The 17,405-nt window shown below is 36.0% G+C and overlaps 1 protein-coding gene across 1 annotated transcript in view; it reads right to left on the reverse strand.

Annotated features, from left to right (window-relative positions):
- The window catches only part of LOC142319650 (ankyrin repeat and BTB/POZ domain-containing protein 2), a 165,689-nt gene that overhangs the window by 143,952 nt on the left and 4,332 nt on the right, over positions 1 to 17,405 (reverse strand). The window lies entirely within an intron of this gene.

Consider the following 17,405-nt stretch of genomic DNA (forward strand, 5'->3'; position numbering starts at 1 on the left):
ACATAGATCCACGGATCGAATTCGATCCAACAAAATATTTCATGTAACAATTTATGTAAAAAAACAATCTTGGATACACACTTCAATTTTTCAGTATATTTAAAATAAATAGATATTTCCTAAATATCTAAATTTAAATTATGAAAAATTTCCTTTTTTTGTAAATAAATTCTATAAGATGAGTAATTGATGTATGTTACGAACAGATCAGAGATAATTATTCGTACGGTATTTTCGGTGATTTTAAATTAATTATTTATACAAGTACAGGATTTTTTAACCCGACTAAATTATGTCGAGATGGTGGGAAAAGATTTAGTTAGAGTATGTTATCGTAATAAAGAAACAAAGGAATTAATTGATTTTTATAATAGAAAAGCGAACGCGCAAATGTGCGCCTTCGCTTTTTTTATGTGAATACAGGTGTTAACAATTATTATTTGATATTGTTTCACGGTTATCAAAAGAGTTTTATGATATAATACAAGATTATTTCATTAAAGATCTTAAGTGATACCAAAACTGCAACGCTCATTGCACATAAAAATTTAAATCATATATTACAAAACGGTCAACTAAAGGAAAAAGTCGCTGTATTAAAGATACAGCGACGCCGTACACTAATGACAAGCAAAAATTAAACAGTCTTGTAATCGTGGATAAACGTCAACCAAATGATAATTTTAAATATTACACTATGCGTGCAAAATAAACATTTGTCGACGGCAAAAAAAAAACTAAAGAAAAAATATCCCGACTGCGAAATTGTATACGACAAATTAAAAGATCCGAACAGCATAAAATTTTTCAATCTCATCCAAGAACGGTTCCACTTTAAAATGAAATCTAATCATTTTCACAGAAGAATGAACGTTAACAGTTTGAGGTGTGAATTGGACAATTTATACGATAAATACGTTAACAATTTGAAATATAAAAAAATAAATCTTATATAAACGTTTTTTATTTATGTATATAGTGAAAATGAAAACTATCCCTTTTTAATATGATAATTTAATATTTCCATCAAATTTTTACAATAAACAGCGTTTTTTAACGAAAGTATTTTAAAAGATAAATTATTCTTCAACGTATCTAAATTAGTCAGCCCGATTTCGGGCCACCTAAATATTATGAAAGTATTTTATTTTGTCAAAATGGCGGGAAAGAATTTAAACACTGGCGTGAAAATAGACAATCTAAAGAATTAATTCATTAACATTAATTCATTCAGAAACTTTGGCTAGTCGAAATTCCGACCAGACAAACATCATATATAAAACGAGTCCAAAAGGTAATAAAAAACAATTAGATTTACTAATTTCTAGTACACATTTTAGAGAAGAATTAATTTTGAATTTAGAGAGTTGAATATCACACGTTTTTCAATCATATTCATAAAGATTTTAAATTTAAAAGAAAATCTAACCATTTAGTAATCTATGGATACTGATGAATTAAAACTATAATAAACAACATTTTTAGGGTTATTAAATGATTCTTTAAATGTACATAAATTAGTCGACCCGAATTCAACCCGACAAAATAAAGTAATTCTTTTTACAATAAACGGGAATTTGTAACGTTAACATTTTCAGAGTTAATTGTAAGTTTAATGTATCTAAATTTAGGTGGCCCGAATCCAGTCCACCTAAATATTTCATATAAAGTAATTTTTCTGGAGTAAGAAGATTATCCTTCTTGTCAATATAACGTTCCTTACGTTCAGTGGCAAGAATATTTATCGGCTTCATGCCTGCAATAACACAAACCGCCTCTCGCGAGAGTGTCTTGTAACCGCTGACAACAGCTAACAAAAGGAGACGCTGGGCTGTCAAGAGAAAGTCCCTATAACACCTAAGGACCATACGATGAACCAAAACGGGCACAACGAACAACATAATAGTCTCATTGACACTCTTGTAAAGGATATACGCTTGGTACGGAAATTCAACCCCCCAATCGAGATGGATAACTCTGCGAATTTCAAAAAAGGCATCAACGGCCTTCTTGGAAACATATTGAAAGTGCTCCTTGAATCGAAGATTCTCATCAAGGATTACACCCAAGTATAGCCGTTGATTGTCAACAAGTGCCTGTCCACCATTGAAGCGCTTGGAGCCTTACTCTGGCCGGTAGCCAGCCATATCTCTCGGTTAGCTTCCTGTAGCAGAACGGTAGGAGTCTTTCCTTAGGCAAACTACTGATGTCGGTTGAACAAAGCGACCGCATCAAGGAACTCCCACTCGGTCCGACAATGCGGCTCTCGCCATATTGACTCGCCACTTGTGAGTGGCTCTTGACCTCTAAGTTCCAGGGTGACCCGGTCTCTGACCCCCCCTCCCAGGGGCAAGACCCAAGAGCAGGGCAGTCAAACATCAGGTGTTCATTTGACTGGACTTCCACGCAGACGCACAGCTCATCAGCTGCCGGGCGGAAGTATAGTATCTTTTCGAGAACCTTACCGATAACCGGTAGCAACGTCAGGGGCCTAAGAATATAAACTATTCTTTACAGTCTATATATCTAGCAGAACGAAAACCAAACAACCAAAACTTCTCTCTCAGCAGGACGGTACTTTATCAAACACTATAAAATAAGGCGGTGATCTTTTTTTTTACAAATCATAAGTTATTAAATTAAGCTACAGAATAATCGGAAAAGATGTATCGTGCCAAGTATAGTTACGTACATCCTCAGATTTTCTTAAAACCTATTTGGATTTTACGGTCAAGGGAAATAAACATTTTTGTGATAACATTACGAAGATATCGAACTATAATAAAGAATTAGCTATTTTATCTTCTCAAACCGTGCGCCTGGTCGATTTGTAATCGTTCCCAAGAACATAATGGCAAGATATAAAGATAATATATAGTTCCGATGAACGCCATCATTCATTATACTATAGCGGATGCTTCTTTTTAGGAAGAATATAAACTGTTTCGGTGTTGGCTAAGCTGTTTAAAACTTTACGTTAACGTAGATTTTCTAGTGGATAATTAAACGCTAACATCGATTTAATATTTTTCGATTTTTTTATTCGTAAAGTTTTCGTAGTTTTAAATTATTTTACAAATTTTAAATTCCATGACAATTTTATTAGCGAATTTAGAAGGGGAAAAACAAAACTTAAGATTTTTGTTATTAATATAATTATTTTTCTCAAAACATGAAATAAAATTTGTATTAAAATTTACGAAATATAAGAAAAAAAAGCATAACAAATGAAGAAACTCGGATACGGAATAAAAACTTGTTTAAAGCTAGATTACAGTAGCTTGCAAAAACTATAAATTTTTCTAAAAAAAACAACCAACTTCGTAAAGCCTTGTTTTCTACCAATCTGGATAGAATACACATTAATATGAATAAATAAAACTTAAATCGTACGACGAAGTTATTAAAGTTCTGATTTAATATTTATAATTATTCTTATAAACGACATTTAGAAAGTCATGACTCACAACGCTCGTATTAAATCCGATAGTAAAGCGATTCAAGTATATTTAGATTTTTTTAATAATTATTTGTAGTATCCAAAAGAATGGTATAAAAGGGCATAGGAGAATTTAATCAGGTTACTAACTATCGTTTTGTAAAACTCCCCCTCCTCACGACGCCGATCTAATCTAAGATGAATGTAAATAAGAGAATCGTTCGAAGAAAAGATTTATTACGTTTACTTTTTTTAATGATATACGAGTTACAAAATAGAAAGTAGTTGGTTATCTTAATCGACTAATTTGAAACTATAAACGTATAAGAATTTATTTGTAAATTAAGTTAGCGAATTACGGGTATAATAAAATGTAGCAAATATTTTAAATTAAAATATAATGAGATTTACGTAATTCCTGTCGATTTTATCCGTTAAATAGTTAAAAATATTAGGATGCAACTAGCAAAAATGTACTAAATCGATCACAAGGAGCTACAGGAAAGATATCGCGAAAAAACCTGAAATGGCTGCAGACAAAAATGGCGGATGTGCGGGCGGTTCGTGAAAAATGTAGACCTCATAGTAAGTGCATGTCCCGTATTACCCCAAAGGATTATAGAAGGAGGCACGACTATATCTCAGGAGTGATTTCATCAACGTTTGTACAAATTTATTGAAACGATACCGTGTATATAGGGGCGAACCCATAATTGAAACTGAAGGTATGCTAAAAACGAGTCAGGATTATAAAAATTTATATCGGCATTAATAATAATGCGTCAATAAATAGGCATAACTTTAAATAACGTCCGCTTTTCCATTAACAAAAGTTACGTAAATGAAAATAGAAATAAAATCGTTATTTTTATTTAATTTTTTTCCTTACGATTACGAAATTTAATTTTTTACGGATAGGAAGTACACGCATATTTCATATGTACATACGTGAACCGTTTGGTTCGAAATTCTGTATTATATAAACTATTCTACGAAAATATCCAAACCGAATTAAAACCAATAGCCAGCCGACTGACCGATCATCTTATAAGACGATACCGCGCGTAGAAGTAGTGAAGACTTGTGTCGACCTGGTAAACGATGATCTAAAGTTGGAGCTACGGAGACCGGAACAGGCAGAGGCCTTAGGAAGGCGAAAAGGAAGAAATTATATTAGTTTTTTTCGATTCGTCAAATATCTGTTACGCTCTTTATACTTACTTTCCAAACTGCATTTAATGATAAATCAGCAGTTATAAGAATAAAGCATTTTTAATACGTAGTTCGTTATTATCATTACTTTTTGTTTCCACAGTCACAGATTCGAATCGATGGCTGAGCTTTAGTCACGTTTCGGCAGGCGTCCTGCAAGAAATCATGACTATAACGTTTTTAGTTTTCGATTATGCTGACCACTCGCCTCATAATACTGGTTGTTTATAAAATTACTATCTTCTGGAGGAGACTTTTCACATTATTCGGCTTGTAAGGCAGTTATCGAGATTTACAGGGATTTTCCCCATAGCACCTATCACTATTGGTACTACGCTAACCTCATTCTGATGCCACATATCTTTTATCTCCTCTGTGAGCGGTATATATCTCCCTATCTCCTCGTTTTCTCATTTTGTGGGATTGCTTGCCAGCGGCACAGTTATATCGAAAAGGAGCGTGATTTTTTTTTCTTAACCACGTATACGATATCTGGCTTATTATGACTTTTGGATCTATCCGTTCTTAGCGTTCTATTCCAGTAGTTTGACATATTCAGTTTCAATTATGGGTTCGGCCTTATACACACGGTATAGTTTCAATAAATTTGTACAAACGTTGATGAAATCACTCCTGAGATATAGTCGTGCCTCCTTGTATAATCCTTTGGGGTAGTACGGGACATGCAGTTACTATGAGGTCTACATTTTTCACGAACCGCCCGCACATCCGCCATTTTTGTCTGCAGCCATTTCAGGTTCTTTCACGATATATTTCTTGTAGCTCATTGCGAGAATGGTCGTGAATCGTCAGCATGAATCCCTCAGTCTTCGAAAAAATACCGCCTCTATTCAGCCACAAACATATATATATATATATATATATAAAACTTGTCCTTCAGTCTAAGTCTCCGTTCTTCAAGTTAGCCGGAAACCGTCCGTGGAGTTGTTTACTTTCCCAGGCCGTACTTCTGGTATTCTCGGGGACTGTTTTTCTACACGGGTCACACTGCGTATTTTTCAAATTCAGAGGTGACAAAGCTTCATCTGCTCTCATAATAGGTGGATGTAGGCGATTATACTCTGCTCTTATAGAAAATATTTCTCATTTTGCCTATCTGATTATAGCACAAGTTTTTAATATCCAATTTCCCGCGGCCTCCCATCTTCCGCGATAAGTAGAATCTCTCAACCAAGCTTCTAGGATGGTGTACCCTGAATTGTGTGCAAGTGATCTTAACCATTCGATTCAACACATCCCGTTCAGACTCAGGACAGGCTAAAATTCCGAGACTGTATGTTATCACAGGCACAGCGAAAGTATTTAGCGCTTTGTTCTTATTGCGGGCATGGACTGGGTGTACAGGACTTTCTTTACTCTGGTCTGGAACTTATTTGTAATCTCTTCCTTCATCTTGGATTGCTGTATTCCAGTAGGAAGTTGGTAACCTAGGTATTTATAAAATTCGCCTTGTTCCATTTCTTCTTCGCGGAGGCCTCTTTCTGTCGCAAAGTGAAATCCTCCATTGTACTTCCATTTCCCTCTAACCGTTTCACATGTCGGGCTAATGGTGTCTCCCTGGAATATTCCTCTTCTTATATTAAACTTTTGTGTTATGACGCCTCCGGTTCTGCGTATGTAGACTAATCGGTTGTCGTCCATTATCCCATTACATACTCTACGCGTTCTAATATTTGAATGTCATTCGTATATAAATTCAGTACTTCCAGACGCAAAGAATGAGGCATAGCATCAAAGGCCTACCGATAGTCAGTGTTGGGGAACAAATGAATCCCACTTTTAGTTCAATTGTATAAACACACTTTATTCACTTGTATCGAATTGAATTACAATTTGATTGAACTGAATATTGTATTAACTATTTTAACAGTATGTTTACTGTATGAATTCCACATTTGAACTGGCCCGTCAGCTGTATGTGTTATTTCATTAGTTGTCCGCAGAGCAGCACTCAACACACAACAGTCGGTATAAACCACATGCAGGGGATCTTTATTTCTTTTAGCAAATCCAGTCATGGCCAAATCAGTAATCAGCTGCTCTTAGCACACGCTCCCCCGATAGTAGCCTTTCTATTTTCGACAACTATTCCATTATGACTGAAGTGTTGGTTGTTTTTCTGCCAAGACTGCTGCAAAAAAATTAATAGATTGTGGGGAGGTATGTTATCGGCCTATATTTCCCTGGATGAGGTGAAGGGATGGTTGTTTTTGGTAGCAGGTGATATTTCAGCGGTTAGAAAATCAGGGGCTGAGACTGGGTGGTGAAGCATGGCGGTGGCTTAATTGATAGTTTCATCGCGCAGCATAATGTTGAGGTCTTTAATGCTGCAGACCGATGGCCACTTACGTCGCTATGGATGACGGACGAAGGGCATTTTCAGGTACAAAAATTGACATCACCATTGGTAGAAACATCCCTGACGGGGTTTTGAAATAGCGGATGAGCTACCCGATCGCCATGAGGGACACTTTCCTGTTTACCGGGGGCGCTTCCTGCACAGGAAGGCGGACTGGCCGAAATTCTCCTTTGTTGGAGTCCAACAAAGACTGTTTACCGGGAGCGCTTCCTGTATAGGAAGGTGGACTGGCCGAAATTCTCCTCTTTGTTGGAGATTTATTTTTCTCGAGACCTTGACGGCAATCCTTTGTAAAGCATACGCATGGTACGGTAATTCAACCACCAATCGGGATGAATGACTCTACAGATTCCATAAAAAGCATCAGCGGCCTTTCTTGCTACATACTGTAGATGTTCGTTGAACCGAAAATTCTCAAGGATAACACCCACGTATTTTTGAGTCGTAACATACCGAATGGGGAGACCAACCATCCGAACTCGGATTCGTCTGGAAGCAGCCAATCGGCCCTTAAGCAATACCATTGTGGTTTTCTCTGGGCTGTAAATCATCTTATGTTGGAGACTCCACAGTCGGAGTGTCTCACAAGCACGAACACCTCGGAATTCTACCTCGTTACTCGGATCCCCCCCCCCCACCAAAGGTGCCAGCGAAGCTATTATGCTATATGCTGCACCTGTCTGGGCTCACCGCTTGGCTTTTAGGTGTTACGCGGACATTTTGCTGCGGGCCCAGCGACTCCTCTTGCTGGCTATTATAGGCGGTTACAGAATATTCTCGCGGGAGGCAGTATGTTAAAGGCGGAGTCAAACCAATAGATATTTTGGCTAATGAGCGTAAGGAACGCTACATTTCCAAGGTAAATAACCTATTGAAGTCAGAACGAACGCTGGAGATTGAGGACCGGGACCTTGCGTCTTGGCAGGTCAGGTGGGATGAATCCCCCGCAGGTCGCTACACTCATGGCGCATTTCCTACAGTGTCTAATTTACGTACGACTAGATGGGTCTCCCCCTATCGGTATATCACACAATTTCTCTCAGGGCATGGTGTCTTTCGGGCGACTTTAGTTAGGTTTCGTTTGATGGATTCGAGCCAATGCCCGGATTGTGGGACTAATGATACAGTGGACCACGTCCTCTACGTCTGTCCCCGATTCGAGGTCGAACGTTCACGAGCTATTAGGGAACTTAAGAGAACGCATTCCTTTTTGGATCTCCATATTAACTGGATGATCCGCGAGGAGTGGTCATAGTGACTGGTTTTCTTCGCGCCCTTGCGGCGTGTAGGACTACAGCAGGAGTTTAATCGAGGTATTTGATCGTGGTAGGATCCCAGGTGGTTAAGGTTCCGGCTAAGGCATTGGATTGGTTGGAGGTAGGCGCATTGGCATCGTGCCACGGTAATATTTGTGTGTGATTCGATTTGGGGCTCCCGCTGGCGGGGGTGGCTGCGCTGCCGGGGTATGATAGCCCGTGCGACCGGGGGCGTGGCTTCGTTCCGCCGCTGGCGGTCCTGGTTGTGACTTGGTAATGCCGCGCGAGACTCCATGATGGGACCGGGTGGAGGTGCGGGGTTTGTTCCGGGCTCCTGCGCGGACCGAAATAAGGTTAAGTTTCCCTTGTTAGGTGACTTAAATTGGTCAATTTGTTTAGGTGTAGGTCTGAATTTCTATGTTGCTAAAACATACTTTTGATTGGTATGAGTGTAGCACTGATTGAACATTCAACGAGTTGAATGTTTTTCTGAGGCGTTTACAGTCACAAACAGTGCTGTCAGATCTGGACTAGGCGCGGGGTTCGCGCTTTCGGTTAGTTGGTTTGAGGGAATCATGTTAGGTTGGTGTGAAGATGTCCGTTTGAGGCCTAGGTGAAGGCAAAATTTGATTTGTATTTTACTGATACAAGTGTCTGCCGAGACATTTACATCGGTGGCATTCCGACCGAGGCCTGGCTGATGACTGTGAGATGTAATCAGTTAGAGGGTCTAAAGACGACCTCCGGTAAAGACCCTCAGGGCTCGGAACGGAGGGGGTGGTGTGGCGACCAGTAACGTCAGAAGGTGGGTGTCTTCCCCCTACGGGGATGGGATGCTGTCAAGACAATCCCGGCGTACGCCTCTATATCAACGGAGGCGGTAATGGTAGTGGCGGAAATTCTGCCTCTGCAGCAACTAGCCAAACGCGCTCTAAGATATAACGGCGAATCAAGAGAGGAAGCACAGGCTGCTTTAATACGTGATTGGTAATGCAGATGTGGATACATCGGCTGAAACACCGGATCGAGGTCTGGGTCGGGAGGAGGTTTGATGAGACCAACTTTTGGTTCACACAATTTTTGACAGGGCATGGGGTCTTTAGGAGCTACTTGTACGGTCGGAGGATCCTGACACACCCGAGCACATGGTATTCCAGTGCCCAAGGTGGAAGCAGCGGCGAGGGTTAGTCACAAACACGGGGGCGATCGGCGTAGCGTCCATAGTAGAGACCATGCTGGCAAGTGAGGAGAATTTTCACACGATTGCAACATTCGTGTCGGGGATACTAAAAGAAAAAGAGGGGAAGTGAGGGGTTGAGAGACAGCCTCGGCTGGGAAGTCCGTGGGAACGTGTTACACGGGTGGGCGGCGGCGATGAAGGTCAGGGACTCTCGATCCCCTGAGCTATTAAGACAGAGACCCGGCAGGGGTTCTCCTCGGGGTTACCCCTGTTAGAGGCAGGCACAAAGGCCAAGACCCGTTTGCAAAGGTGGGGGTGGCTGGGAACGGCATAGCCGGGCCTGGCTGCCCGCCCTCATAGTTAGGCGTAGGCACTTCCCGGAGCTGTGTGATGCTTCAATGCGTATCCAGCTCCGGGAAGCAGGAGGAAAAACCACGTCGTGGACGCGTCTTCGCAAATCAGCTGATTCTGAAGTTTCAACGTTCAAATCTTAGTAAAGGCAGTTACTTTTACGAATTTTAATACTAGATCGTGGATACCGGTGTTCTTTGGTGATTGGGTTTCAATTGAACACACATCTACGGAACGGTGACTTGAGACTGTACAAGAATACACTTCATTTGCACTCATGCATATCATCCTCTGAAGTAATACCTGACGGTGATTCCCGGAGGATAAACAGGAAAAGAAAAACACAACCACAAAAGAACACCGGTGTCCATGATCTAGCATTCAAATCCGTATAAAAATAACTGCCTTTACTAGGATTTGAACTTTAGAACTCTCGACTTCGAATCATCTGATTTGCGATGACGAGTTCACCACTAGACCAACCCGGTGGGTAAATTAAAATAGTTATCAATGAAAAATCTAGAAGAGAACCTTTCGAACGAACATCCTTATTATTATCATCTCAATTATTAACTTAAGTTATTATCTCAAGGTGAAAATTATTATTCTATCTTCTACTTACAATAAGGTAATACCATTTATTTCTCGTGATTTGCCGGTTTTATGGTATATCATTTTTTTTTCAATTATTAAAAAGTTCGTTTTTCCGCCATTTTGGGATCTTATACTTGATTAATAAAATTGCTATTATAGATATTTTATGCATTTTAGTAAATCTTACATTAGTGCAGTTAACTTGATAGCTTATCTGTTATTGCATAATGATTACAAAATTTTAATGTTGGCGGCCATTTTGAGGTGATCCGACGGCTGATGGCGGCCATTCTTATATTTTTGTAATCCTCTAATGTTGCTTATCCGAATTCAAAATCAAAATCGGAGATAAAAAGTGTTCACGCACATACATATTGAATTTAATAACGAACTGTTCGTTCTTTGAAAAAAATATAATCCGAGAAAGGAAAAAGTGCTTTGAATACATGTACTTTTTCTTTTTATTCCAAAACAGTTCGCTTTAATTAGCGAACTAAGTTTTAATTTAGAACTTCTCTCGGTATTAAGAAAGCTCCCTCACGACTGTATATGTATCTTGTATAATAAACCACACATTTCATTAATCTACATTAAAAAGAACTAACGTTCGCTTTAAAAAAATTAAAGAAGCTTACATAATTAAAATAGAAAAAGGAAAAATACTACACGATTAATTGAAAAAAATTAGCTTTTAGTAACACTCCGGGGAAATGTTTATTCTTTATACATAAGGTGGGTGGTGTTCGGTTTAAATATAATACTAAAAAGAATGTTTATACAAGTCAACGTATTCTCCTTGATTTTAGCGAAGTACAGTACTTAACGACGGTTCGGTATACCTGGCCTGAATGAAGGTGTGCTGTATATGAACACTCAAGGTTAGACTACAATGAAGAAATGTGTAAATAGTTATCGAGCTACGAATATGTAGGACACAATATTGTTATTAGTATTATTTTTTATTCCCGTCTGTGTTTATTCTTTAAATACCGAGCCGTTGTTTCAAAGCGATTACCATTTGGTAAATGACCAAACTATAAGACCAGGATAAGAAATTTTAAGACCGTTTATATAAAATATTACCAGTCGCAAAATAAAATTTCCGTAATTAACTGATTTCAACATTAAATTCCAGTCATCCCAAATCTGTGCGCTTTTACCTGCTTGAAATGTAGCAGGATAAGACTGTTATATTACGAACTCGTACAATATTTTTTATTTAAATGAATATTCACATTTGCCGTATGAAAAATTATATTCGGTAATAAATCTTATTCTTTGCATTTGCTACCTTCAATAATGCATATTATAAACGGACAAAGCGACGCCAGTTGTTGGAATATATAAACAGTACATTAAAACAAAAAAAAAAAAATCAAGTCCTTTACCAGTCACGCTATACCTTTACCGGTTTGTTTGAAGCTTTAACTTTCTTCATAACAACGAAAAAAGGCCAAGATGATCTAATTTATTTCCCAATCGCATTTCTGTTAATAATGCAATTAAGAAATAAAATAAAAGATTTTACGCCCTTTTGAAACACATGAAAAAAAACACGCTCTCTATTAATTAACAAATAAATCTTTGTTCATCCTACTCGCCCGTTTTTTTATTAACAGTTTTCCACCTATTGGCTATATTGACTCAACATGATGAAAAAAAGTGCATTTCGACTATTAAACGATCATCATCGGCAGCTATAACAGATTTTAAAAAAAAAAACTGAAAAGGTCGAAGCAAGAAAAGCAACTTATATATAATTAAAAAATGTAAAATAATACGTGAAAATTCGGAATAATTTTATTTCCAATAATAATGAGATTTCGGTATTTTCTAACTTTGCTAAATAGCTCGTTATAGTTTTTTTATCTTTCGGTTTTGTAATTTATGGTAATTTAATAAACAATAATTCTAGTCATCATAAATGCTGATTAAGAGTATTTAAAAATTTAAGTTCGTATTAGGTTTAATTTTACATAAACACTTCAGTATAAATTTAACTATATAACTATGAAGTGTTTCAATTTAATCGCCGCAGGCGATTTTCTCATAAATTACGCACAATACAAAAAAAAAACCTAAACAAAAGTTACTCAGATTAGAGGGGACACCTCACGATGACCTTGGATTTGACCTTGATTATTTCAAGGTTAATACGATTTTTTCAAATGCAATGACTTATTTTTGACCCCACCAATGAAAAGAACAGAAAATGTTATATTGAAATATGCGGTTACACTATGACCTTGAACCTTTTTTTGAAGGTCATACGGCTAGCCATCAGAGATAGTGTTACACGTCAGCATAAAGTCATTTTTATGCTTTTTCCCGTAGTTCGTGTGATAAATGACCTGAAATATAAATATTCCAGGAATATTGTATGGCCTTGAAAAACGTGTAACTCGTATAACACTATCACTGATGGTTAGCCGTATGACCTCAAAAAAAAGGTCAAATGTCATACGTAAGACTACATATTTCAATGTAAAATTTTCTGCTCTTTCAAAGAGTGGGAGGGGGGTCAAATAGGCCATTCTGTAAAAATCTTTTAACCTTGAAATAAGGTCTAGGTCAAATACGAGGTGTCCCTACTGTCCTTATATGCGTAGTTTACGAGAAAATTGCCTGGGTCGATTAAAATGAAGCATTCTGTATATGCTAAAAATAAGTCTACGGGCTAATTGTAGGTCTAGAAATAAATACTGTGGTTTTTTTAACACTTAGTTCGTACAAAAGTTTTGAATTAATTTAATTTCAGTTAAATATATTTCATACTTTATTCGTGGTAACTAAATTAAAATAAAATATGTAAAGACTCTCACCAATTATCTAAAAATAATCAGAAAAATATTTCGAATAATTAACATAACTAATTTATCTTTATGCTAATTTTTTGGGTGGATGAACAAACTATTAAATTTTAACATTACATTTTAGTCGATTAATGCTTTTTAACCCCATACAATTTCACGGCAAGTTTACTTCTGATGATAGTTTCTTATGAATATTCCGGAAGTCTCCAGACATCCGGTGCAGCTTACTGAATTCGGGGCCAGAACAGCCGCGTCTCTTGTTCGTAACGCGCGAATGGGGTAACCACGATCTAGTATTCAAATCCTAATAAAAACGACTTCTGATTACAAACATGAAAATGACGATAAACGATTTTTAACATTACAATAGAATATTATCTGCATTATATCTTTTCATCCCAACCCCCGTACGGCAAGACGACCACCTTGTGAGAATTCGGTCGCCGCACCACCTTCACCGTTCCTAGCCCTGATGGGCTTTAACGGGAATTATATCTTTTCAGTAGAGATCGAAACTTAATCCTTCTTCACTATCGAGTAAAAAAGCTGACAACAAAGTTGTAGAAATTTCCGGTCACGGCTAAAGCCGCGTTACAGGTAAGTCCTTCAATTGTGGTTTATTTCTGACGCTGCTTACACACACAAATTAATTTATTAAGTTGTGTATTTATTTAAATGTAATATTTTTACGTTTATTTAATTGAATGATTCTAACTAAATCGCGCGCGCGCACCGTATTTAATTCACGCGGGTGTGACGGCACTAACTAAACTAATGTAATTTCGCAAGTAATAGAACAAATTTTGCTCTTACAGTCAGCAGACTGGTGTAGTCGCAAGGCTTAATACGCCAGGTACCGAGTAATCGAGTTCGAGACTAGTCAGACCGAGTTACTATTTACACTTAAAATATCATTCATCTATTTAACTCTACCGGTCACCTGTTACGAAACAACATTACAGTAGTTTAAAGCATTTTTTGGGATGGGGATGCGATTTTGCAAAAAATTATTTTTTTGAAATATTATATATAGAAGTAATCTGGCCAAGTTTGAACAAACTCGGTCGAGTAGTTCTCGAGGTATAAGGTGATTTACAGGCCAACACCTTCTAAAAATTAATAACATCTTCTACGATCCTCTTATGAGAAAAGCAAGTTAATTAAATTTCGCGCTTTAGTACAAAATCTCTTTAATGATATCAGAATAAAACTAATAAAATGTGAAATCTGGTACCGCCTTACACGCTTGCCAGTAAAGGGGACGGGCAGACTTTTTTGCCCGGGTACGAGAGAATTTTTTGCCTGTTTTTACCGATATTTTTGCGATCCACTTCAGTCATATCTACCTGCTGTTTATTTTAACCGTTTAACAAATGAAAAGTCATTCTGTTCGTCATAAAAATTTTAACATTTTAACAAAAAATAATTTTTCGAAAAAACTAACATTACGGACCAGTTAATTATTAAAAACCTTAAAATGGCTGCTATTTTCATATTTTCCTCTTCAAGTTATTTACTTTGTAAACGTTGTTGGATATATGCACCAAATTTCAATCGATATAAATTTTAATTTAAAAAACAAAAATATTTGAACAGATTGAAAATAAAGCGAGGAATAAGGAATTTATTTCTCTACATGAAGTTTTTGTTTATTTTGTTGTCCTCAATTAATCTCTTCAGTCTGGCTAATACTTCCTGAAACACTCAGTATAGCTGTTGAGCGAGAGGGTGGGGGAAATAAGGGTACAGAGATGTCCTCCTGTTCACCGCAGTCGAAAATCAGGTCATATCTAAAATACGTATAATAATCAAATATTTATGTGAAATTGCTTGTTTTTGGTCAATTTGTTTACGAGATAACGGGAAAAAGAACAGTTCAGATATAATACTGAATATGCCTGGACCCCTACATCGGATTGACTTATTAATCAAATTACAGGCAGACACAAAACATACATTTTTCGAATTTTTTTTTGTTGAACGCTATGCTTTCCGTTTGGAGCTAAGCTGCTGCAGCAGCAACAGAGCTGTAATGTAACCGGTAAACTAAAAATCAATGTTTTTTTTTTTTTTTACTTTATTCGCTAACCTTTATTTTGTACACTAAATTTTTACTGTAAAATAATTCGGATTAGTACTCTTATTATTTATTTAAATACTATTCAAAAAGAAATCAAATCAAATGATTTTTTTTAAAGTAAAAATGGTTAAGTGCAGATGGAAGTCGAGTTGAAAACATACGGAATTAAAGGATTTTGAGGGGGAAAAAGACATATGAAATGATAATCAAAAGAGAGGGGAAGGAACCTACGGGTGAGAGGGTGTGGGAGGGAGGCAGTTGTACCTTTATATAATATGGTGGAAAAAGGTGGATGAATAGTTAAAAAGATAAAAAATGTAATGAGAATTTTATTATTAAAAGTAAACACTAGTCGTACTATATCTTTGCTAGTAAGTTAGAAGCTTTGTAAACATGACTTGTTTCAAAAAAGCGGAGAAATACTTAAAATAGAGTATCCGTTTTGATCCATTTTCAGTGTAAATCAATGTGAAATAAAAAAAAGTGAAAAAATGTATCCTATATATCATTTAATTTTTTGTTTTATTGTTCTTAGCCGATTTGAGTGCCACCTGAGTAAACAAGTTTTCAATTAGCTTCAATTTTTTAGCTAATAGCAATTTAGATCAGGAATAATTATTTTTTTTAAATTTAAAAAAAAGTGGATTTTTATAAGCAGAATAAGAAGTGTGTACTGTAATTAAACGTAATCATTATTGTAATGGTAATAAAATGGTATTTCGAAAAAAAAGATGAAATATCTAGAGGAGAAGTGCAATGAAAACAAACAGCAATAAAGACACAAAAAGTCAGTATAGTTAACTGCTACTTAACAGATAACACCGGTTTATTTTTTCTTGAGAAAATAAATAATTAATTAGGGGTACTTTTCATTACTAATCAACTCACTTTATCAAAACTAATAAACCCATTTATTTTTTAATTTTTAAAAATAAGCTATTCTGGCTGAAACAAATGTTACTTGAAAAAAAAAAAAAAAAACACTCTCCAAGAATACCCAAATCAGATGAAGTCAATGAAAAATAAATTTGTAATAACACAACTTAAGGTTATGTTCAATTTTTAAAAAATATTTTTACATTGACATAAAGTCAAGATAAATAAAAATACAGTAAAAAAATTCTTATAAAACAAATTTCAGTAATTTATTAAAGGGGTATAACGAGTGTTTTTTGGGGGAGTTAAGAGTTCTGATCAATCCAAAATGTACTGGAGATAAAATACTTTTTAATAAATAATTAACAAAAAAAAAATTTTTATAAAATATAACCAGATATAATGCATTATTTCTAACAGAAGGTTTACACATTATGTTTTCTTTATACTGTTTAGACACAATTTTTCTTATGACTGTCATGTATATAAGGCGTATCTGACATTTAAATCTCAGAACTCAAATTTGTATTCTCAAGAGAGTAATGATTTTAACTTTACAGCCAGTCCCTGAAGCAAACAGAGTGAAGGTGTCACTTTTAGGGCTGAATATCACCTTGTCTTGGAATGCTGATGTGCGGTTGTATATCTGATAGGGTGAAGAACTGCATTACTCCTTTACTTTCTTTTACAAGCCAGTCATGGGATCCTGTTATTCTTGAGAAAAAGGTTATACTATTTTTGAGAGGACCTACTCATGTCAGGTCACCTACAGCAGTTATGGTTATGGTACCTGATACACGTGTAACTTGACAATTTTGCTAAAATATATTTTTAAAAATCTCTTTTCTAAATAGAATGATTTTTATAATACTTGAACTTCTTTACAGATTAGAATTTAATGTACGAAACACTTTTTAAAAAATAAATGCGTAAAAAATAATTAATTCTGATCTACCAAGATTCCAAGTAAAGCTTAAACTCTTTTGTAACTGGACTACAACTTCAATTTTAAGAATTCTAATTTTTTTCTTACAAACAATCATAATTATTATATTAAAATATTATTTTGTATTTAATATTTATTATTCTGTTAATTCATTATTTAAACTTTCAGCATTTAATGCGGTAATAAACTAATTCATTTTCAAGATATATTACTGTGAAAAAACTACTAAATAACTCCAATCAGATAAATCTTCAATAGCTATTTCTAATCAACATAAT

Source organism: Lycorma delicatula, chromosome 2, assembly GCF_047948215.1.
Source record: "Lycorma delicatula isolate Av1 chromosome 2, ASM4794821v1, whole genome shotgun sequence".
Lineage (NCBI taxonomy): Eukaryota > Metazoa > Arthropoda > Insecta > Hemiptera > Fulgoridae > Lycorma > Lycorma delicatula.